We start from the raw sequence: 25,930 nt of genomic DNA, 5'->3' as shown, positions 1-25,930 counted from the left end.
GAGACGGACGGACATAAGTTCCCGCTTCAAAAGCCGGTATACTACGTATCCACTTTCCTCAATCCATGCAAATCACGGTACCCACATTATCAAAAGATAGCATATGCGGTCTTTATGGCATCCCGGAAACTACGACACTACTTTCAAGAGTGTTCAATTACGGTGGCCTCTGAAGTACCACTCAACGACATAATAAATAACCACGATGCCACGGGCCGGATTGCTAAATGGGCTATTGAGCTCCTCCCGTTCGACATAACATACAAACCAAGGCGAGCCATTAAGTCGCAAGTACTGGCTGATTTCGTCGCCGAATGGACAGAAGCCAAACTCCCTAAAGAGTACGACGCGTACTCCAATTGGATCATGCACTTTGACGGCTCTAAGATGTTGGCTGGTCTGGGGGCGGGCGTCGTCCTGACATCCCCCACCGGAGATACAGTCCAATACGTACTCTAAATATTATACACAGACTCCAACAATGCAGCAGAATATGAGGCCCTGTTGCATGGTCTCCGGATGGCAGTCTCCATGGGCATTCAACGCCTAGAGGTACGCGGGGATTCGAACCTTGCAATATCTCAAATAAATGGAGACTTTGATGCCAACGACCCAAAAATGGTGGCTTACCGCAATGTCGTCCTTGTCGGCGTTTTGGGAACGGGGGTCCCCAGACTTTCCTGCCTGCGGCCCACAGCATGGGGAAGCCAGCAGGCCGTGCGGCCCATCTTCATCAACAAGGCATCTGAGACCCTCGCGAGGGGCCAAGCCTCACGAGGCGGACAACGCAAGACCTCCTCAGGAGTGGCCTAGTCAGGCAGGCTCACAAGGAGCGGAGATATCAAGGCGAGGCAAACCTCACGAGGCTCTCATGACGTGAGCCACGATGATCGGCACCAGGCGGGCGCTCGGTGGGCGCTAGCGCGCGCAGCGTCCTTGTTTCCTCTTTGGTGCTAAGGAGGACAGCGCAGGCGAGGAGTACCGAGGCATCAGGCAAAGGTTGCCATATCTGTGCAACGAGACCAAGACCACAAGGACGGCAAGACGGAGGTCATCGTGGAGCCCAAGACAGCGTCACCACCAGAGCGTTTTGCAGGCGAAGACCACTTTTGTCAGGATAGCTCGTACTAGCTGTCCCCCTTCAAATTTGCCCGCCGTTGTTGGCTCCCTTCCCGCTCAATATTTGGGAAGAGGACCAGGGCCTATATAAGTAGAGCTAGCCACCACAGTAGGGGGGATCGAGCAGTTCATCCAGCTCTCACCCGCTAAGTCACCAAGCACAAGAACACCTCAACCTCAGGAGGCTGTTCTTCCCTCTGTATTGTTCATCATCAGCCCAAGAGGCAATCCACCACCACCACACTGGAGTAGGGTATTACACCACAACGGTGGCCCGAACCAGTATAAATGTCGTGTCTTTCTATGTTGCGAGTTCGTCGAGTTCGTCCGCGAGATCTTTGCGAGCTAGGGCGCAGATCGGTAGGAGGGAAAGACTTCGCGCGCACCCCAGTGTTCGAACCTTGAGGGTTTGCCGGAACCCCACATCTGACATTTGGCGCGCCAGGTAGGGGTGCGCCGGAGCTTCTTCTCCGCCAATCGTCTTGCCGACGCTCCGCGGCCACGATGTCCGACGACCCAAGAGCTGACTCCGTCTGCTGGGCAGCCTGGCCAGCCCGGTCGGCGCCGCCCGCCCATGAAGACCTCAACCCCGTGCTCCAGGCGGCACGAGCGTCGTCCAATCCTGCGGGGCGCGGGCGACGCGGCCAGGCGTCGTCTACCCTCATTCTACGGTAAGTGCGAGCCGCTGCCAGAGCAGCAAGCCACGCCGCGGCGATGGCACCACACTCGCGACGGGAACAGGCAAACATGCGGGTAGCATTCACTGTGGCAAGGGGGCTACTGCGGTGCCGGCTGATGGAGAGCGGCCGGGATGCACTGCTGGAACGCGTTGCCGAGCTGCTGGACGCGACGGCCTCGGGAGCACCGCCTTGCTGTCATCAGCTCCCTCCTCAAGCTGCTATAGGGATTCACGACAGGCCACGCCACCACCACACGCCGTCAGGTGCGCCAGGGGGCTTCGTCAACACCAGCATGGTCGGCGGTGCCGGGGGCTCTGCCGCCCCCATACTGCCCGCAACAAGCATGAGCACAAGCGTCGCCTCCCGTGGCCCAAGTGGGATGCTGCGCTATCACCCTCAGGACGCTGCGCTGGGCCGGGCAACATGGAGTGTGGGGCACTACGGCGAGGTGTTCGGGGTAACAGCCCCGGAAGCCTACGTGCCCCGCATGACGGACCAGGAGTACATACCGAAGGACGACCCCGGCTCGTTCGTTGGAGAAGATTGGGAAGAAGGGGCGCTAGGAGTCGAAGCCTTCTAGGAGCCGCCGGGGAACCACCACGACCGCGTGTGCGACGACCACTATAGGTTACCCCTAATCCCTCAGGAGCAAGCTTACACTAACCATGAGCCGCAGGAGGAACAGATCACCGCAACGGCCGGCGGCCCTAGCTCGACGGCCTCCCTGCAGGCAGGAGGATCGCGTTGGGGGCTGCAGGAGAGGGATCGGGAGCCAGGCCCCTCCCCACGGCGCGCGAAGCCAGGGGACACCCGGAGGTAGGCCCTCTGCCGGGGAGGCTTCGACGACCCTTCCCTCGGCAGAGGACCTGTGGTCGCCGAGGGCACCGCTGGCGTCCCCTTTCCCTCTTTTGTGTCGTCCTGGTAACCGGTCGGCTCAAAGGAGGTCAACGGTGGCGCAAGGCGGGGCCCTCGTCTGGCGATATGAAGCAAGGCCGGTACCTGTGAAGAAGGCCCAGTGCCTGTGAAGCTCGCCACCCATGACACTCTCACGTAATAATGAGTTGGGGCTGTACACGCCCCGGAGTCTCAGGAGCGCCGGCCTCAGGCCCTGGGGCTCCCTCCCACGCCTAGCGGCAGCACTTAGCTCCACGCTGGTGAGAAGACTTGAAGACCGGAAGACTAGACTAGGTGCCGTACGCGGCCTTTTGCTTTGGATCTCTCTTTCTATAGCTTGGCTTTCTGGATCTGGATTTAAGTTGACGCCGAATTTTTATTGATGCGCATTGGGGGTGCCTTTTCTCGTTCGAGCAATTTCTTGCCTTCTGGATCTCGTTTTGTCTGGGACTCATGTCCGTCGCCTTCCCCTCACGAGCTCCTCGCGAGCTGGACCGCACGAAGTGCATGCTCGCCGAGCGCGCGCCAGCACTGCGGCTCGTGCTCACCTCTTGTGGGGCCCCTTCAGACGGGGCGATAAGTTCCGCAGGATTCTTAGAAACTCGTCGCTTCACGACCCAGCTCGAAGCTGGCGCTGACTAAGGTAAACCACGACGGAAAACTCGCCCCTGGATTCACGAGTTCACGAGGACACATACTCACATCGCATAGGAAAGTAAAAAATGCAATTCGCTTACATGAGGGGCTCCCCCTCTCAAAATGCTCTTACAAGTTTTCCAAGGGCCACGCCCGAGTTTTGTGTGCTGGATGAAATGACAGGAGAACATGGGATCAGCCAGAAATGTCACTCGCTACATCACCCACGGACGCGTCGCTCGCGTCGTCATCGTCCTCGTGGGCATCGTCGCCGCCGTCGGCGACGCCCCCATCGCCGTCGTCAATCACATCGCCTTCGTCTGCGACGACCACCACTGCGTCTTCCTCCGAAGTGAAGGCCCTAACCAACGCGTCCACATTGTCCTCAACCCAACGCGCCAGGTCGCCCTGGACGGCCGTGTGTACGGGGGCAATGGCGGCGTCGAAATCAAAGTTGGGGTCGGCATTCATAAGGTGGTTGAAGACACGGGAGAAATCACGCTCAAGCACGCCACGATCCCTTTCCTCCACAAGCTGGCGAGCTCTGGCAGATCGAGCCTCCAGGCGCGTCACCACCTCGGTGAAAAAGGTCATGTGGCTGGCATAGTCATTCGAGTGAGGGGTCGGTGCATCCTCGTTGCAAATATGGCCCAGGGCGGTATTGGCCCTGTTCCGGAGATCCTGAAGCATAGGGGCATGCTCGCACTCCAGCGTTCGTCGTTGGAGCACTTCCTCCGTGTTTTGCCGTGCGACAGCCTCAGTGTCATCAACACGCCTCCGAAGGAAAGCAGCTTGGCGCGGGCGGAGGCCAAGTCCGCCTGCGCCGTAACCAGGGCAGCGGCCGTGGCTTCCGCACGCCTCTCAGCCTCATCCAACCTGGGCCTAAGGGAAGCGGCCCTGCCCGCATCCTCCGTACCCGCGAGCTTCAGCTTCAGGTCGTACCTACCCTCCAGGTCTGCGCGAACCTCGTCCACCCGGTGATCGACCTCTTCCTCGAATCTGGCCTCGCGAGCCCGGACGGCATCTTCTGCTTGAGCAACTTGACGCTCCCTCGTCTCCAGTCGCTCGAGCTCGAGGCTGCGCTCCACGGCTTCCAGGGACAGCGCCTCCTCGCGCTTCCGGACCTCCTCTTCCTCCGCGGGCGTCCCCCTGAGCGATGCAAGAGCGGCCCTGCGTGCCTCCACCTGCTGCTCAAGAGATGCGCTCCAGGCCTGGAGCTCCCACGCGCGCTCCTCCACAGCCTCGCGACGGCGGTCAACCTCGCGAGCCTCTTCCAAGGCTCGTGAGCGGGCTTCATGGGCGATCTTGAGGGACCCCTCGGCCTTCGCATTCTCAAGGTCGCGCTGATAGCGACCGAGGTTGATGGCCACCCTCAGCTTGCGCCGCTCCTCCACCAGCCAGAGACCTTCAGCCTCAAGGCGCGAGTCGACACCCGCGAGCTCTTCACCAAGTCGACTCATCGCGCCCATCGCCTCCTGGAAGAGCTCGTGACGAACTACGCTCCGCCCGCGCTCGAGCTCGAAGCTCGGCCCACCTCATCCTTCACTTCGGGGGCTGCGGGCGGGCGCCAAGTGGCGCACCACCTCCCGGCGGGGGGCTGCGGGCTGGCACCGCACCTGACGCCAACCAGTCCTCGCGAGGAGCCCGAGCCAATCGGGGCACGTCGCTTGAAGAAGAGCCGAAGATCGAAGCCAACCAGCTATTATCCGTGAGCAAAGGAGGAGTCTTGGGCACGCCCGCCAAGCTCCACGCCAGACTGTGGGGGAGGGGTGGCCAAGCCGCGGGCTCAGCGCGCCGCGAAGGCGGAGACGCTCCCTCAACCGACCCCGCTCGAGGTGCAGCAGGCGGACCAGGAACGCTCAAGGCCGATGGGGGAGTTGATGAAGGAGGAGGCCGCTTCTCAGAAGACGCAACAGCTTCAACGGAAGGAGCCCTGAAGGACAGACGTCAGGATAAGAAGACCACACGCAAGAAGACATGGAAATAAGATACTTACGCGTCAATGGCGATGTACTTTCGTCGCTTCAACGGTCCGAAGATATTGCTGCCACTGGGGGATCCCTTCCTCTTACGGAGCTCCTCGAAGTCCACACAAAGACGACCGAAGTGCTGGACGTGACGGCCGGTGCGCGGCGGGGCCGAAGAAGAGCTGAGAGGGATGGCTTCAGGGGTGCCCGGTTGCGGCGAACAGCTGAGCGCCATCTCACCGCAACCTCCCGAGGCTCCTAGAGCCTTGGCCTCGGGATCCGCATGCCACGTCTCCTCAGCGACCGACGCCTCAGGAGGGGGGTCGCAGGCCCCCAAGGACGACGCCCTAGAATCACCACTCGACACGTGCTCCTCAGCACTCGAGCCACCGGCCCCCGTCGGAGCTCGGCCTCCCACACCGTCACCTGGGGCGAGCTCGGCACCGGCGGCGAGGAAGGGAACCACGACGACGGGGTTCTCGCGGGATCCCACCAGGCCGATTGGGCGCAGCCCCCACTCATCAAAGGAAGGCATGATCGCGGCAAATGCGGCTTTCTTCTCGCAGCGGTACAATAGGCAGCTATTCCTGGGCATCTCATCCGGCAGAGGGACGCCCGATAGGACCATGAGCACCATTTGCCGCGTCGCAAGAGGAAGCCCCTTCTCCTGAAACCTCATGTGGTCCTGGCTGCGGAGCAAGTTCCACATCGGGTGGGAGTGGCGCTGAAGTGGGGCGACTCGACGCTTGACAAACTCCTTCACCACCATGGGCGCAGTCATGCTGAGGTCCTTCAACCACCTCAGTCTGGCCCAGACGGGGGCAAGGTGAGGGCTCATGAGCTTCTGATGGCCCCAGCCGGAGTTTGGAACAGCGGGCCCCGCCGAAACTTGGAGCAGAGGGTTGAGCACGCCGGCGTCAACAAATACCCATCGAATATGAAACTCGCTCGTGGATGAAGGAAGCTCGAAGTCAATCCCCGCGCCCGTGGTCGCGGCCACGGCTTGGAAGCCCACGCACCCCGAGCTCTGCCGGGGACCGGTCAGATGCAACGAGAAGAAATGGCGGAGGAGGGCCACGGAAGGAGCGATGCCCACCATGGCCTTGCACAAGAAGGCGAAGACGGCAAGAAGGGTCACAGATTGAGGGTCGAGATGGAGCATGGGGATCTGATAATGCTCGAGCACCGCGTTGAAGAAGGCGGAGAAGGGAGGAATCAGGCCAGCCCAGAGGGCCTCTATGAAGATCGGGACCTCAGTGGCTGCCCGAGCCATGCGAGTGCGAGACGCGGGCAAGGCGACCGTCTCTCCCCACTCGTTGAAACTGGAGGCAAGCATGGGCGCACCTTGTCCCACTACAAAAAAATACACTTCCGTGATGATACGTGTTTGTCACAGTAGGTCGCATTTTTGTCATGCATGTACATCCATGACGATTTTATGACAGAATCAAGATAGTCATACCTGTGCTGTCGTAGAAGTGTTCCATGACATTACCAAAATTATCATCACGGAAGTGTCCACTTCCATGACGATAAATCGCGCGTCACAGAAGTGCTTTCGTCAAGGGTGACCGACACGTGGCATCCACCGTAACGGAACGCCTTTAAGCTATCGGGTCGGGTTTTGGATCCGATAACCCGTTAACAGCCCCGACCAATGGGAAATTTCCACGTGTAAAATTCTTATTGGCCGGACGAAACACATGTCAGCTCATCAGTGGGTCAGATAGGCGCCTATGATATGTCGACATGTGCCACGGCCCACCACTAGCCCATTTAGCTTACAAAGTCGTCCCGTTTGACTTGGTCAAAATTTAACGGGCTGGCCCATGAAAAGCCTGCTAACGGTCTCTTCGCAAATAGCCCATTTTACGGCCCGTTAACTCACGGCCCGTTAGGCCCTAAAGGAAATCGGCCCAACAACGTCATGTGGGCCGTCGAATATAACACCAGCCCATTTCACTTTCGGCCCATGTATGGCCCACGACGTCTTTCGGCCCATATGAGGCCTTCGTATCTTTCGGCACTTTACAGGCCCACGGTGACTCTAGCCCATAATGAACAGTAATTTTCTTTATAACCGTTAACGGCCCGTGATTTACATGGGCCGTTTCCAGCCCGTGTTAGCTTTCGGCCTATTGACGGCCCATATGTTCTTGGGCTCCTTTTCGGCCCTCGATTACTTCCGGCCCGTTACTGGCCTGTTCCCCTAATGGGCCAAATTCGGCCCATGGCAAGAGTCGGCCCGTTACTGGCATGTTCCCCTAATGGGCCAAATTCGGCCCATGGCAAGAGTCGGCCCGTTACTGGCCTATTACCCTAATGGGCCAAATTCGGCCCATTGCAAGAGTCAGCCCGTTGCTGGCCTGTTAACCCATTGCGCCGTTTCTAGCCCGTCCTATATTCTGGCCCATTAACGACCCGCTATGCCTGTGACAGAATTAAGCCTTTGCTTTCCTACGGCCTGTTAACGGCCTGTTACCGTGCTGGGCCGATACCAATTACGCCCGATTACGGCCCATGTGGACCCATTTATCCGACGGCCCAAGGCCCACTGATTACAGGCCCATTTATCGACGGCCCGTAGGAGACCCATGGATCCTACGGCCCGTATATGGTCCATGGTAGTTGCGGCCACTAGCAAACCAGGGAAAAAGAAGACTAGGAAATAAATAAGGCCGAAACTAACGCTAGGCTATTAAGGCGATTGCACAGATTACATCCACTCGGCATCAAAGATCGCCACCAGTGCAAATTTAGGGAACACCCTACACTACACAAAAATGGCTTGCTGTTTTCTTCAGCCGGTGGCTGCACGTTAAGAATAAATTTTGTATCGCACCAAAACAAATTACAACTATATAACAAAAGGAAGGTTGGCATAAAACTTAACAGTCTAGCAGATAAATGCACCACCAGAAGTTCAGAAGCTCAGTTCATTTGACTTGACTGTTATGTTTTCATGTTGTATTGTCCCATGGAGCACCATAACCCTCGCCTTCATTTCCCCTAGGCTCCTGAACAACATAGCAAATGTCTGATAGTCTGGTTTCAAAACCATGCATATCTTGACGACATTGAGCAATGTTTCTCCTTGTTTCACAAAGGGTCTCTGTTAGGGAATGGACTTGTGTCTGGAGCGCAGATACAACATTGCTTTGAGCTTGCATATCTTGATCATGAGGCAGTTTGGATGATATTGCCTTAACAACCAACCCAGTATTACGCAGGAACGTGCTTTTGGCGCTGTTAGTGGACAGGTACTGACCCACTGCAGCAAGAGCTGACATTGCGGTTATAGTTACCTCGCCACCTTCAGAAGGTGGCGGTTCCACCATATTTTCCATAGCTCGCTGAAAAGTTGAGGTTTTACATTAGTAGTACCAGAACAGAAGATATTAAGGAGGCAGCAAAACCAAACAAAATAGCTTTGGTCTATATACAGAACTCATTCTGGTGAACCCATGTAAAATATTAGTTGTATTTCATTGCAAAGTACATAATAAAACCAGGTTCCAAACATATGACCATGTACCATCGCTAATGTATTGTCTATTTCTTCACATTGTATTGAGGGCTAAGGATAAAGAGACGAAGTTTATAATACGGTAAGCATAGTATGACATCATTCATATCACAAAACAACTGAGAACAGACAAACAGGCAATTGTAACGTTGTGTGGGCAAGTCCAGCACGGAACTAGATTACGGGTCAAGATCAAAGGAACATCACTCCTCTCTTTTAAACCTTGTAAGGTGCAATGATACGCTAAGACAATTGTGTACAAAATTGAAAAGAGCAATAGACATTGGTTGCAAACCATGCAGTTCAAGGCACAAGTCAGAGTAAGTAGTAGTTAAAAGGCATGAGGATTAAGGACTTACAACAACGGCTTTGACTGGTGTAGTCATGCCCTTCTTGCTGGTGTGACAGTCCTTGAAGATTTCCACAGCATTTGGTTCGGGTACTTTTTGGTCCTTGCGGGCTTTCCTCTGCATTTCGAACAAGTCAATATAGATTTGATAATATAGTACAACGAAAAGAGTGAAACAGAAGCTAATTACAAGAGCCTCGCAGTGTGCAATATAGCTACGAGATCCTGTCGTCTGTTGGAATTTCACTTTCGTACGGTTGGCCTTGTTCTTTGAACAGTTCACCTACAAGAAGATAGATTTGTGTGGCACATGCGTAAATAGGACTTCAACATGTGATCTGATCACATATATATAATGTACCTGATACTTCGGATCAGACCAGTGTTTAACAAGGCCCCTCCAATCTTCATCTGATATATTTTCCACTAGACATGTTTGGGAAAGTTCACTGTCAGCCTTGCCTTCAAAGTGAGCTTTCCTCAAGTTATACTGATAATGTCGCAAAGTAGACTTGAAAACATGGGTGCAAGCTTGTCTGGTTGCATCATCTTGGCTATCCAACTTGAACCTCATCTGTTGAAAATTATGGGAGTGTCATTATCAGCAACCTAGAAAGTATGGGACAGAGCAAGACGATATTACTAGTTTCCATACATAACCATACTTACAGATAATTAGTGGAGGAAGGTGTTGAACTGGGTTTTGTCTTTGTCATTCCTGTACTGAATCCATGTTGGGAGGATACGTACATGACACCTAACGGCAACCGCTGCCTCTGATACTAACTGGGCTGACTCTGTAGCATCAAGTGGCCTTTTTAAACCTGCCTCAAAACGGATCTCCATTCTTCCTCCTCTAGATTTAGTTAACCTATCGAGCATGATCCCTGATGTTTGTTTCCTCTTGCGCCTAGGTGCTATTCCAACAACGAACATAGGAAGTGTTAGTGTACATCAAACTGTGAGACTACATATAAAGAAGCATGCAACTGTAACTTGACTCCAACAACTACCTTCTTGATGTTGAAGCTCACAAGGTTCATCTGATATTGCCAACTTGTCTTGTGTCAAGAGTTCTTGGGAAGTAGTGTCAGGTGGCAAGGGAGCTTGGGAACATGCTGCTAGCTCAGTTGACGCACGAGTAAGTCATGCAGCTGGTAGTACTGTGGTAGGTGTTGCAAGAACTAGGGCTGTCTCTGCTTGTTTGGTGGCAGCTATTTGTTTCTGTTTGGCTTTTTTTGCAACTCGTGTAGCATGGGATGCCGTGTTTGTAGAATTTTCCGCTGGACTTTGACCTTCTATTGCAACATCAGTACCAGCAGAATCTGCAGGATTCATCCGCTTCTCATTCCATGCCATTCTGTGTTTCTTCCTCTTTCTCTGTGCCATGTTAAGTCAAGCCGACAAGAAAGACGAATAACAATTTAGTTCTTCAGAACAAATTGATGCATGATGCAGACGAACTGAACTTTGATGTTAGACAACCACATGATAGGAGGACGTAATATGTATGAAAAACAGGACGGAAGAGATAACCAGAACTATGATGTGTAAACTAAGAAGACATTTCACCAAATTAGAAGCAATGCAATGGAAGGTAGACACCATATGAAAGATGCTACAAATATCGCTCTGCCAAGTTAACAGTGTCTCATCATAAATGGCGTTTAAACAAATGTGAAGCAGTACAAGAAATAAATCATATGCAAGATGCAAACAACATCACACTACCATGTTAGAGGTCTCTCGTCATTAGTGCCATTGCATATTCACAACATTGCATATTCACAGCTTATGATGTGTAAACTAAGGAGAAGGCATTTCAACAAATTAGAAGCAATGAAAGCTAGACACCATATGAAAGATGCAACGAATATCACTCTACCAAGTTAAAACTGTCTCGTCATAAGTGCCATTTCAACAAATTAGTAGTACAAGCTAGAAAAGAATGTGAGATGTAACCTATATCACACTCCGAAGTCAAACGTGTCTTATGATAAGTGATTGTTGCAGGTTACACAACAGTAGTAATTTGATGTAAGAACATGGTGTGATAGACAGATATTGTATGTTCTAGAAACAGGAACACGTGTCTTATTCAAGTATAATGTGTAAAGTAAGCAGATGGAATTCAACAAAATTAGAAGCAATACAAGCTAGACATCACACATAACATGCAACCACATATAACAGTGCCAAGTTAGAGGGAGCACCAGTGATGCTGCACTAGGGGAGACGTGCTCATCATAACACAGCTTTGTTGAGTGTCTATGCATGTGTTGTCTTGGAAATCATCTTGGGGTGTGGAGGAGTAGAAACTGTAGAGGCCCTCCGTTCGGAAGGAGCACCTTTATCCGCTGCCTTGCTAACTTCCTTCCGCTTTATTGATTTTGAATTGTCAAGTAAAACCGACAAGAAAAAGCAATAAAATTCTCTCTTCAGAACTCATTCATGCATGATACTGACAATCACTACTTTGATGTAAGGCAAACACATGATACCAGGATGGAATATGTACGAAAAAACAGGACGGCATGGCATGTTCACAACTGTTTGTGTAAACTAAGCAGAAACCATTCCAGCAAATAAGAAGCAATGCAAGCTAGACACCACATGAAAGATGCAACCAATATGACTCTGCCAAGTTAAAAGCGTCCCATCATAAATGGAATTTCAACAAATTAGAAGCAGCGCATGCTATAAATCATATGAAAGATGCAACTAATATCGCACTGCATATACTAAAGGTGTCTCGTCATGTTGATTGATGCGGGATACAAAAAAAAATAGTTTTATGTAAGGACATGCTTAATAGACAGATGTACTATGTACTAAATACAGGAAGGCATGTCACATTAACAGGTATAATGTATAAGCTAAGCAGACTAGCACATGCAATTTAACCAGATTGGAAGAATTACAATCTAGACACCATATGCAACATGCAACCACATATCACGCTGCCAAGTTAGAGCAAGCACCTGCGATGCTAGTGTAGGGGAAATGCTGTAATCAACTACAGAGCTACGTTCACTATCTTCATCTAGCATTTCTGTTTCTTGAGAATCATGTCGGGAGGACTGACGCTGCATTCTTTAAATGAGGAGTAGTCCCCTTGCCTGCCTGCCTCGTCATAAGTGACTGATGAGGGATACACAAGAACATTAGTTTGATGTAAGAACATGGTTAATACACAGATGTACTAGTATGTACCAAAAACAGAAAGGTATGTCATATTCAAAGGTATAATGTGTAAGCTAAGCAGATGCAATTTAACCAAATTGGAAGCAATACAAGCTAGACATCCGGCTGGAGTGGTGAGCATGATCATCTAGGACCTGAGAGCCTGGTGGGAGGCGGGCTGCTTCGCCACCATCGCAGCTTTTTAGTTGGCTTCCAGGTGATGCCTATCTTTGCTGGGCTTGTCACTGGCTCGGCCAGTGCCCTGACTAGCTATTTGTCTTCTGGTGCTCACGGGATGGTGGTTCATGTAAAAAATATCTTTCCTTATCTTAAACCGACTTCGGCCTTTCGAATACAAGCTAGACACCATATGGACATGCAACCACATATGACACCGCGAAGTTAAAGCAAGCACCTGGGATGGTGGTTCATTGCGAGCGAGGTCATCACCTACAGAGCTATGTTTACCGTCTCCATCAGCTGACAATGCACCCTTTATAGTGTTGTAACGTGTCTTGCCTACCCCATACCAAGCTGGAGCGACTTCTCTCTTTTCTTTGCTGCTTCTCTTTTGGCAGGAGAGTCTGAAATACCCTTGCATAAAAACACAATAGTGAGAGTATGGGTGAAGTGTGTGCAGAACTAGTGCACTATAAAAGTAGCAGATAGCAGGTGGCTTAAAAATAAATGACAGGAGACATATGATAGCTCTACAACATTGCATGGCAAACAAAATTTGATTCTACTCTGTATGATTTTGTAATATATGAGCACAGGAAATGCAGGTACTCCTCCAGCACACCACCACATGTGGTCATATCTAAGATAACAGTCGACTGAAAATAAATAGGTCAGTCGATTTTTTTTAATGAACCGTCCGATCTATAAGGAACGGGCAGATGGCCTTCGTCTACCTCCCACCAGTCATTGTTGATGATCTTTCACGAACCGCCAGCGACCACCGGCCCAGACCCGTGCCTCCGCCGCCCCGCCCTCCCATCGACCTCACACCACCGCTATGCTTGGCAGCGCCTCAAAGCCATCCCTTTAATCCCGGCCGACCTCCAGATCGGGCGCCAGTAGCTCTAGGCCACAGACGCCCCTAAGATAAACACCAAGGCGCTGCTTCCCCGGCATAATAGTCGTACTAGCACCTGTTACACCGGGGAATGCTTCCTTTAATTGGGAATCAACTGGCCAGAAATTGAAATTCAGGGGGGCAACGGACCTCTAGCTAAGGTGAAATAGTATATGAGGAGAAACCTTGTGCATCGCGAGTTACTAGGAACATCTAGTATCAAGAAGAAGCGGTCAATTAGTGTCTTCTATGGGATGAATACCGTGCAAGCAGAGACGTAAGATTTGCACGAATAAGGGAAGAGGAGTACCTTCTTCGGTTGCTGGTGTGGTCACCTCCAAATGTCGCGCCGATCTTCTTGTTTTTACCGGGGAAACCGATGTTCTGGAGGGTGCGGGCTTGGACGAACCCATGGCCAAATTGTGGCTGTATGTCGGCGGAGGGGAAGCAGATCCGAGGCGGCGAAGGATGGCGTAGCAGGAACAGCTCCGGTGCGGTGGAGGGGGGCGAAGTTGGAGCGGCAGCGGTGAGGCGCAGGACAGCGTAGTTGAACTGGCACGGGTACGGATGGCTCGGCCTCGGCTTCAACTACTAGCCATGGAGGGCGTTGCGGTTGAGGTTGCGGTGGACGACGATGTCGGGGTATCGGCTCCGGCGTGATGGAGGAGGGCGGCGGTTGATGGGTGGGATGGGGTGGTGGACGGAGGACGCCGGGGTTTCGCAGCTGGTGGAGAGGTGGTTTTGGCGCCCACGGAGTACGAATGGGGAATCGGACGGGTGGGGGGAACCATGTTTCGGTCAGGGACACGCTTGTTTTTGGCTTTTTTGAACAGAAGATGGGACGTGCTTGTTTGAAATTTGGGGAAAGTATAAACTTTGCCCCCCTCTTAAATTTCGGACCTACTGCGGGTCGGGGGTAGGATGGTAATGCCAGGTGTCCCAAATAGTGGGCGGGAGCGATTTCGGCCGTGCGCATGTGTGCTTAGGCGGCCATTGTGTATGAATGTTTTTCGGAGGCGATTGTGTGGCGTCTAGATGAAGCTACAAACCTACCCTGGTTTAGACCTTTGGATGTCGGGCCGGTAGGTTTCACAGGTCGGAGTTATTATAAAAGTAATTTCCTTGTACTACCAAACATTGGTCTCACGCGGTTTCGGGCGAGTAGAGGCTCTTTTGGCGCTTCGTTCGAAATTTTGAAACACAAGCATTCACGTTTAGAGTACTCTTGAACTATGAGGATTGACCTAAATAGACAACGTTATATTTGACCTTGTATCTTTGAAAACCTCATTAAATTATCCACTTCCTTTTGAATTTTGACACTTGAAAATCCTATAACTACGATTATTTTGGAATGGAGGAGCTAAATTTGAATCTATTTTGTACACGGCTACATATGCTATTATGTACAAAATCAGAGCAAAGATTGTTACCCCCATAGTTTAGGTATGGTTTACAAATGCCATGGTATCAAATTCAAATAATTGAATGGACTTCATGTTGAATTCCATTTTTTAAACCACCTTAGGTTGAATTCAAATGTATACTAGTTCATAGGTAGCTATTTATAAATGTCCATCGTGTAACTTTCGTATGTATAATGTGCTTTACACACACAACATGAACTATACTCACGTTTATATTCGATTGCTGAAGAGATGCATTCTCTGGAGTTCAAAATACTAACTATGTGGATTAATTGTGTCAAATAATAACATAGACATGCTCAAATTCGATAGAATCTAGATGTCTGATGGATCAATGATCGCTCCTTACGTGAATTGCAAATATTGTGATCCCATCCTAATATTTGGATACAACTTATATCTTTAATCAATGTGTAGAGCAGTCTTTTACGTGTAGTTTCACTATCCATCGGTGGTCTCTCACACATGCTCACACACTCTCTCCCGAGGTGTCTTTCTTGCACACATTCTCTAGATATAACCCTCTCTCCCTCTCGTAACCATTTACAACCATTTTCATTAACCTTTATAAAAAGCACTCTTCCTCTCGCAAACATACACACGCACAATCCTCATCGACCCTTTCTATATACATGGACCTGCCTACGTGTCTCATGTACGCACATTATCTTTACGCCTGTCTCTCACGCATATCTCACACCTCTCTTCCTAATCGACGAGTATGATTCTAGCAGAGCATTCTGTAGGATGCCCCTTAAAGTTAGGTTGGATGAATAGTAATATCAGAGATAAAGGGGTTACCTTAGTCCGAGAACCTAGGGTTACAAATCCTAGCCGGCTTTGTCAGTGGACACAGAGTCCTTCACAATTTTGCTATCTTTTTCTTGTACGACTAGTCATCCATGGGTCTTCCTAAATGTGTCATGGGCCGACCAATGTGGCGCAGGATGGAACCGATCAAAGGGCCTCACCTCAACCCACCGGACCTCACGCGGTGACACACCCTCTGCCCCCACGTCTCATTATCTTCTCACACCCACACATACCAACACAAACACCACACACATAGAAAAATTCTCCTGGTGCCTCTATTCCCTCCCCCTTGCATATACACACTCAAGGGAATGGAATCTCTTGTCGTGACGTCATATTCGCCTCTCTCTCTCTCTAGACCACCCTCATTTCTCGTGCTATCTCTCCCACCCCCACCCCCACCCCCCCGTCGGCCCCTCTATCCATGGCTCTCTCGAATACGTAATACACACACATACCTCTCTAGGCCCCGCCAAATGCATCAACTACACATTCACACATGTTACATCACGTACCCCATTGATCTAAAAAGCCCTCTCTTCACGTTTATTTCGCATACAACATTCCTTTTGAATAAAGTGTGGCCAAAAAATTATTTTAGAGTTTCTACATATATACAACATTACAAAGTTATATGGAGGAGTACGAACGCTAATTTGCATTGCATTGTGCCCACAATGATATTTATTCCGCACTGTGAATTTGTATATTTTATACTATATACAAAGTTAGTCATAATAAAGAGAAACAAAGAGCATCTCTCTCCATCGCATACCCCCCCCCTGTACGCCCCTTTCACGTATGCACACAAAACTATCTCCATGTCCTCTAAAAGTAAGCCCCCACAAAATTCACGCGTGTTTCATCTTTCTCTCGCGATATATGCAATGATGATCATTGTATTTGAAGTGAAAGCGCGATACATACATTGGACTTCATAATCCACTCATTACGGTCACCGTTTACGTTTAGTGGTTATTATATAGTCACGGGCTCACCGTACAACTTTGTATTTGCTCATGACATGACTAGTTGACCAATTGAATGTTCCATGTGGCACCTGATCTAGTGTTGCATCACATTATCTCACTAACATCGTGCCCACCTGTCGACTTGTATCTACTCTACATCTACACTATTATAAAATACATAAAATACACTCTTATAAAAAACAGAGTTGGTGATGATGGTGTGCCTGCCATCCTGCAATATAGGTCGTCCGATTTATATCTGACGGATAGGAAAGAAACTATGGCAGTTTTGCAAAAAGGTACCCACGCACCTCTCCACATTTGCAAATAAGGCCTTCCCTCATTCATCCTTTTCTCTCACAAGATAAACAAGTCATACAAATGCATCTTGATGTTACGTGCAACGCACGGGCATCTTGCTAGTAAGAATGAAAACAAACGACAAAAGAATATTTTGACGGTGGTGCGAAGTCATGACCGCGGGCACAGCAGACAAGGTGGCCTTGTATTGGTATGCTGAGCCATATGTTTTAACACACAGGAGCTGGTGTGGTGATTATACACACACGCACGCATGCACACAAACTCCATCCACGCAACACTCACACAAACACATGCACCCATGCACACATGCAACACTCACACGTACACACACAGCCACGCACACACGCAACACTCACACGCACACACGCACGCATGCATGCACACACCAGTACACCACACGACCAACACACACTCTCACGCTCAAGTGCTCAACCTACACGTGCATGCGCACACATCAGGCCCTGACAGACACATACACAACTAAGTGATTCCCGCGCACGGGTTGGAGCCTTGTCACGCCTGCGTAAATTTGTGTTTATCTGACCTTTTCCCTATGCGAACTGACAGGTGGGACCCACAAGGAACATGGTCAATTTAACTAGTCAACATGGCGCCATGCAGACTATTTGGCCGGTCAACAGAATGCAATCCGATGCTGAACTGTGAGCAAGTGACCGGATAATCACCGCAAAATGCATATAGTGACCGTAATCAGCTTATTCTGAAGTTCGGTGACCGTACTACGCTTTTCTCTCTGTAGGCCCTCCAAAACTACATCTCTACACGTTCTCGCATGTTACATCTAACAACTATGCAATACAGCACTACTACTACACTCTAACACAATAAATCATATGTGTTTTAGTTTTACTAGATATCATATTGTTACTTATAATTATTCAGTTCACATACATTAAAATTGCCTTTGAAATGTATGGCCAGTATCATCTACCGCGCGGGAAAAATCCCGCCCTTTCCTGTTTAATCGAGTTTGTATCGATGGATCGTGCGAAATAGCAAAACTATAGTACTATACAGTACAAGTGATAGTTCACTGGGCCGACGTGTCATCTACTCCTCCGTCGTAAGAGTGGAGCGCTCGCTTTCATAAATCTTCTAGTCCCTTTCACCGACATGTGGGACATCAAGCTACAGGGTCCACGTGCCATATCGGAATACAGTGCAGAGCAGCCGGGGTGAAGCACCCCAGTCATGGCGCCGGCGTAGTAATGAGCAATGAGGCGTCAAATCACAAAGTTGCACCTTTCCCGCAGTTAAGTTGGAGGGATGAAGTAATAATGCTAAAAAAAGAAGTTGGAGGGACGAAGCAACCATCATTTCACTCGTTGCTGAATCCGCTTCTCCCTCATCTTCTTCAACTTAACCACGTGTTGCTTCTGCCGTTGTTCTGCCTCATGTGGGACACGGATCAGCTTGGTCGCTTCTCCCTCATCTTCTTCAACTTAACCACGTGTTGCTTCTGCCATTGTTCTGCCTCATGTGGGACGCGGATCAGCTTGGTAAAGCACTGACATGTGGGACCGCATGTTAGCAAACCGCCAGGACAACATCCTCCGAAAATAAGAAACCTCCCCCGCCATCCGCGCGGCAAAATCACCTCCTTTTTACTAATCTTTGATTCTATAATTTTTTATATCAATATAATTGAGATTTGTATAGATAGCACACAGGAGCAAAACCAAGTGGTACGGTTAAGGGCATCCACAATGTGTAGCCAAATGTGAAAATAGCTTTTGGCATCGTGGGAACCATTGTGGACGGCGTTTCCAAAGCCAAAAAGATGGAACCGAAGCTCCCTGATTGATTGATTGAAGGAATAGAAAAATGCAATGTCTCTTCTCTTTCTCCCATGCTTGGACGCATGTAGGAGTAGTACAGTATAGAGCACAGAGTCTACTCCCCTGTCCCTTCTATCACAAATCACAAAGCAGTGAGGCGTCAAATCACAAAGCACGGACGAAGCAACTATCATTCCACTCTTCGCTGACTCCGCTTCTCCATCGTCTTCTTCGAGAAACCATCTCAGCGCACTAGTACTCCTAGTAGTAGTACTAGTAAAGGACTTCCTGGATGCAAATAAGGCGGTTGTATCGGCTTGCAGGCGGCACTTGCGAACGACTTACCATGGTCTCCCACAATGGTGTTCTCCGTCGAACGCACTTTGCCAAACCACAAAAAAAATCGTCGACGTCACTGCAATGGGCAAGGAATCCAAATATAGTTACTACCTCCATTTTTTTGTACACAAGGCCAGTATATCAAAATTACAATTTGCAAAGGGCCACTAACACTAATCAAGGCAAAATTGATGGGGTTAGCAACCAAGGACATTAATATCCCCTACATGCATGCGGAAGTGAGAAGATTCGTTTGCATGGCGCTGCATTAATCAAGTGATCACTGTTCAAGATATCTTCCGATATTCCGATAAATCGGCTGATTTATCGCTTACCGTTGTCTGACTGATAAGATAAATCGGCTGATAAATCAGCCGATATGACGATAAATCGGCCGATATGCCGATAAACTGGCCGATTTACCCCCTATCATGGGTCGACCGATAAGTTCCCGATAAGCGATATCCCCAACATTGCAAGTGATGAGAAGTGAGATGGTTAGCTCTTTGGTCTTTCGAGAAAAAAATACGCATTAATTGACACGTGAAACGAGGATTTGTATCAAAGGAAAACCCCGCCTTTCTTTTTTAACACTAGTACTCCTAGTACGTACGTACTTATCCTATTTGGGTCTAGGCCTTGCATTGCCAAACTTTGCCACACATTTTTGCCAAGCTTGCCTAAAGTTTTCAAATTGAGAAGGAGGTACACTTGCGCACGGCTGTCGCGGTCGCACCGCACCCTCACACGGTCGCTCCTGCACGTCGCGGTTGCAGCGCACCCTCAAACTTCGCTCCTGCATGCCGCAAACCCAACCAAGGGAACGCACCCTCACTGACACGTGTTGTCGCATGTGAACAAACCAAACTCAGCCATCCTATCGCTGACACATAATTTTCGTTCATAGAGTATGTTTATCCAACCGGAGTATCCGTACGGCCCGTGCGGTCGTCTGTTGGGGAAGAAGAAGAGGTGAGGAAGAAGGAAAGAAGGGTTAGGAGACGTAGGATATTCATCCAACCGCCTGAAATGGTAAACTCAGGCGACTTGCATAACAGATAGTATGTTTTTACATAGCAAAAGATTCATAATAATAAAAACAACAACATAAAGAAAAACTATCACTGCTCGCGGAAAGAGACGGCCTCGTCGTCTTTGGCTGTCGGCGTGAACCAGCCATCGCTGCCGACGTGTGTCTCCGCATCGTGGTTGTCCTCGGCCTCGAGCTACTCGTTCAAGCGGAGCGTGCGGGCGCTCTGCATGGACGAGAGCACAGCCCGGTTCAAGTCAAGAACGTCCGGTTCCGCCTATAGGAGGGCCTCGATGGCAGCGGCATCCGCGCGCTCCGCGTCAAGTCGAGCCTTCGCCGCTCGGTTCAAGTCCAGGACTTCCAGTTCCGCCTGCAGGAGGGCGTCGATGAGAGCGGCGTCCGTGCGCTCCGCGTTGAGTCGAGCCTCCGCCGCCCGGTTCAAGTCCAGGACTTCCGGTTCCGCCTGCAGGAGGGCGTCGATGAGAGAGGCATCCGCGCGCTCCGCGTTGAGTCGAGCCTCTGCCGCCCGGTTCAAGTCCAGGACTTCCGGTTCCACCCCCAGGAGGGCGTCGATGAGAGCAGCATCTGCGCCCTCTATGTCGAGTCGAGCCTCTGCCGCCCGGTTCATATCCAGGATGTTCGGTTCCGCCTGCAGGAGGGCCTCGATGGCAGCGGCATCCGCGCGCTCCGCCTCAAGTTGAGCCTCCGCCGCCCGGTTCACATCCACGACATCCGGTTCCGCCTGCAGGAGAGACTCGATGGCAGCGGCATGCGCGCGCTCCGCGTCGAGTTGAGCCTCTGCCTCCCGGTCCTCCTTTAGTATCGCCATGTTGAACCGCTGGTCCGCCTACACCATGAGGGACTCAGACACCGGCACAAAGTCGACGTCCATCGTCTCATACCCATTGGAGGCCTTCTGCGCCGCGACCTCCGCAGTGAACATGGGATCGGCTTCCTCCTCCTCATAGCTTGGCTCCAGAGAACTCGGGGATTGGCCCGCCAGAAAACGAGCTTGGGAACGGAGGTCTGTGGCGCCGACTGCCGCCGCGATTTCTGTGCGGCGCTCCGGCGTCAGCATCTTGTAGTAAGTGATCTTGCAACGCACCATGGCTTTCCAACGAACTAGGGGCCACTTGATGCGGGCTAGGGGATCGAAAGGTGGGGGAATGAGCTGGAGATTTGGTATGGTTTTAGGGCAGTGGCTGGCGTAGGCCGAGCAGCGAAGGTTCTGGTGTGAATAGTGGTTCCGGTGACGACCGGTCAATCGGTTTTGACTGTACATCGCTCTTGTCGCGTTCACGTTGCAGCCCGGCACGCTGGACCCTCCACGTCGCTCACCGAATGGAACACGCTTCCTCTTGCGTTTTCGCTCGCTTGTGGGACCGCATTTGAGAGCAAACCGACGTCCCTCCCCCTCCCCCGGCCGCGTCATGTATTATACCACTACTCCCTCCATTTTATGTGGAGTAAATAAAAACAGAGGGAGTATACGACGGATGAGGATCCCCTGACGTGGCTGAACCCATTGAGTAACTGACATGCGGGGCCTAGCAAGCACCGCCAGTAAGTGACCGAAAGGGAGGGTAAGGCAGGGATACCTACGTCAGAGGATCCACTTCCACTATACTACTTTGACCAAATGTTAGAGTAATAATATATGACATGCAACTTACACAAATGTTAGAGTAATAATATATGACATGCAACTTACACAAAGCATACAGGGTCTAATGCATTTTTCGAGGCTAACTTTGACCAAATGTTAGAGTAATAATATATGGCATGCAACTTACACAAAGCATATGGTCAATTTCGTATGTGAAAGGAGTTTCCAATGATATAATTTTCACATTATACATCTTATGTACTCCCTCCGTCTAGGTGTGTAAGTCATCTTACGAAAACCAAATAATCCCAAAACACGTAGGCGCGGTGCATTAACTTCTACCTCGTTTCTTGTTTCTTGACATATGAACCAATAAGAGATGAGGGTGTGCATGCTTTTAATGACCTGGGACTATCAAACATGCCATGCAGTGGTTAGTTCATTGCATGCAATACTATTAATTAGCAAATAAACATTAATGTCTCTCGTTTTCCCCTCCTCCTTGGTCACGGTGCACAGCCTAAGATGACTTACTCACCTATGTGAAAGGAGTACTATTAATCTTGTCAATAGTCAAATTGGAAACCATCTCGAGTACAAATCTAGGAGTACGTACGAATCTAACAATATTGATTGGGCGTTGTTGAATGTTGATACCTTTTTTATCATAGTAGAGATACTTTGACTACACATAAAACTTATATGTAAGGTACTACCTCCGTCCTGATTTTTTGGTCCCCATAGTATTTTGTGCCTAACTTTGACCATAAATTTAACTAAGTAAATAATAATGGTGTTACATGAATTAACATTTTTTAGTTAAATCTAAGGTTAAAGTTTTGCACAAAATACTAAAGGGGCTAATAAACCAGGATGGAGGTAGTAGAAAGGATAGGAGGGAGTATATTGTACGTTCAAAAACGAAACGAACATTGAATACCCTTTATATATGATTTGCGGATGCTATGATCATCAGTTCAAAATTTTGAATCCGCCTTAGGTATCACGTGCCCCCACTCGTTCCCTCTCGATTTCATCTCGGGGTCCGGAGATCTATTGAAAGAGGACTAGGGTGGGTACATGCGAATGATACTCGGTGGAATGTTCAAATGAGGCATGCGGGAGGATGGACTCGACTGGAGGGCGACATGATCGATGGAGAAGAGGGTTGGAGAGGAATGAGAAATAAGCAAACGCCACATGATTACACTTAAACGGCTCAAATAAACAATAAGTTGTCTCACTTGGCCTACATAGTGAAAGGCCTAATGCGCAATGCGGAGCACTGACGCTCGAATATGGCCGGGAAAACAGGGAAACCGACATGTGGGGCACACCTGTCGGGATGACGTACCGCAGACTAGTACAATGGAGGAGCTGGCCCACGACCTCCTCGCCACCGACAACCGTTCATGTGGGTCTGTGGGGCCAACAACGGGGCGCAGCTCCAGCACCGCCTTCTGACACGGCGACCGCGGTGAGCGACACGCTCATATCATTGATAGACACGGTCGGTTTCGGTGTGCCGGGGGTGGCATTTGTGCTATGGCACGACCAACGGTATGTTTGGTTTGTGCCCAAGGTTCCCCCTTCAAAGCATTGGGTAGCCAAAATTTTGGTTGAGGTATTGGTTGCCCATGATTTGGCTGACATTGGCAAGAAAAATGAACTAGAGTTGGCTAGAGTTCATTGGCATGCCAAAGAAATGGTAACCATCCAAACAAACACCAATCTTTGGGTCATGACCAAAATTTTGGTAAGGTGCACTTTGGCCACAATCCAAACAAACCCCAACACCCAGCTCGTCGAGGATGCACGGGGTGCCACGACGCGTCCACGGAGTGGTGTAGCGCGGTCAACTGCATCCTCTGGACCTGAGACCATGTCGGGTCGTCTTGCTTTTTCAATGACATGCGGGGATCGCATTTGAGCAAAGGGCATCTCCAACGTTGCCACGACCGCAGCTGACTACCCTGGCACACCAAAGCCCTCGTCCCTCGTGTCGCCGCGCGGTGCGTTCCCAACCGGTGCCAACTGCCCGCATTCATGTCGTCCGTTTGTATGTCATCGTTAAGAGGCTCGGTGCCCGAGGAACCAACTCCGGCGACTTAATGACGCAGCCGGACGCTTGGCCTCACCGCAATGCACTACTTAAAGCGGAAACGCCCAGCAAACCTCCACACCATAGCGCATCGTCCTCCTACCTGACACAACATCCGCCATGACCGCAAGTGCGAACGCTCTGCGGGAGAGCTTGTCTTCGGGGATGAAGCTCGAGGTCGCCGCCCTCGCTCAAGTCGCCTCTCGCGACGCAATAGCGGCGTAGCCAGGCGCGGACGTGACCGCACAAGCGGTGGCCACGCTGGCGGCCGACGACGGGAGCACCGTCAGCCACGCGTCCTACTTGCCGCCGTCCAACGTCCGGCACCGCCGAGGTCGGGGACTCCTCCGAGGATGAGTAGGGCATGGGAGGCGGCAGGGCATGGTGTGCCAACTGGCTGGTCCGTATCCCGTGTTCTACTCTTCCTCGCCGGAGACCGCACCTTCACTTCACGGGACTTGAACCCCGCCCCCGTACATAGAGATCGCAGATGGAGGGCGTCGGTCGCCGCCGTAGAATAGGTTTAGGGTCGGGTTTCTTTTATTTTTCTGTCTTATAAAAGTTCGAAATGTAATGAAAATCTACCGTGTTTGCATTAATCTCGGCCGGTGTATATGAACTTTCACAATAATATACATATTGTAGGAGTACTAGTGCACGGAAGATCAAGATCTTGTGGGAGAAAAGGATGAACGATGGAAAGCGTTATCTGCAAATGTGGAGAGGAGTGCGGGTAAATTGTCATAGTTTCCTTCCTATCCATTAGATATAGATCGGACGGGCAATATTGCAGGATGACAGGCACACCATCATCACCAACTCTGATTTTTATTGAACTGAGACAAATCTAAAAAAACCAACTATGCCAACCTCCCGGCATATCGCGCGGGAAAAGACCCGGTCACGTCGTTTTAGTCGGGATTACCGGATTACTAGTAGTAGTATTGATGGATCGCGCGAAGCAACATTTTTTTTAGGGGGCGAAGCACCTAGTTTAAAAGGAAAAAAGGCGGTACACTCACAGCACTCCTGTCGCGGTCGCATTGCACCCCACACACGTTCGGTCCTGCACACGGCTCACGCAAACGGAACGCACTTCGGCTTGCCTCTTCACTAACACGTGGGACTGCACTTGGAGAAACCGACCATGCGCCAAACTCCCCCCGCCCACCGCGCAAAAATCCCCCCCCCCACAAAAATTCCCCCCAAATTCGATTTAACCGCCCTTCGCCCAAATATTCCCCAAACCCCCCTCCCCCCCCCCCCCGTCCCCCCTCCACTCCATTCGCTCTGCCAAAGCTGCCCTCCTTGCCGCGCCGATACGTCGGCGCCGCGGTTCGTCGAGGGGATGCACGGCGATCCTCTCACTCCCACAGTACGCTCTCGTAGACTGCCGTCCTCTAGCCACACCGCCACCTCTGGCTACCTTCTTGTAGAGGCGCACGGCGGTCAACGCCGCCACCGCTGGCGATGTTCGTGTGGAGACGCACGGCGGTCAGCTTCTCCCACGGTACGCACATTCTAGACTGAGGCCCCGTTCATGTCGGTGTAGCGCTGAATGTTAGCTGATAGACGCTGTTAATCTCATTGTTTGCCGAAGTAGTTTACTGTCAATATGCTCTTCTTAAGAAGCTTCCTTGCCCTGTTCTGCACTCAATCTGCTTAGCTGAGATGGCATGCCAAGGCCGATTAGTTGCTAAAATATCCTGTCATATATTTATTGTGACGTAGATTGCCATGGTCTAGTAGCCAATCTGTTAGGTAAAATAGCTCTACACTGTTTTGTACTCGATCTTTGTTGTTGCGATGGCCTTCAATAGTTCGATGGTTGTGTGCTCGGGCTCATTGACTGCTGAAACAGCCAGCCATAATTTAGCACTCAAATCTGTTTGCTGAATTAGCTTTACATATATTTCGTTACTTAGATCTGCTCGTCCAAATATCTTGCCATAGCTTTAGACATCGACCTAGGTATTTTTTTCTGGACTTCATAAAAAAGCATATATATTTTTCCTGTAATATCTAGTAGAAGAACTAATTTGTATGTCTAACAGATGGACAGGACTTGGATAACTTCTGCTCGAAGAT

The sequence above is a fragment of the Triticum aestivum genome, chromosome 6D (assembly GCF_018294505.1).
Source record: "Triticum aestivum cultivar Chinese Spring chromosome 6D, IWGSC CS RefSeq v2.1, whole genome shotgun sequence".
NCBI lineage: Eukaryota > Viridiplantae > Streptophyta > Magnoliopsida > Poales > Poaceae > Triticum > Triticum aestivum.
The sequence above is the reverse complement of the archived record's forward strand: the minus strand, read 5'-3'. Positions refer to the sequence as shown.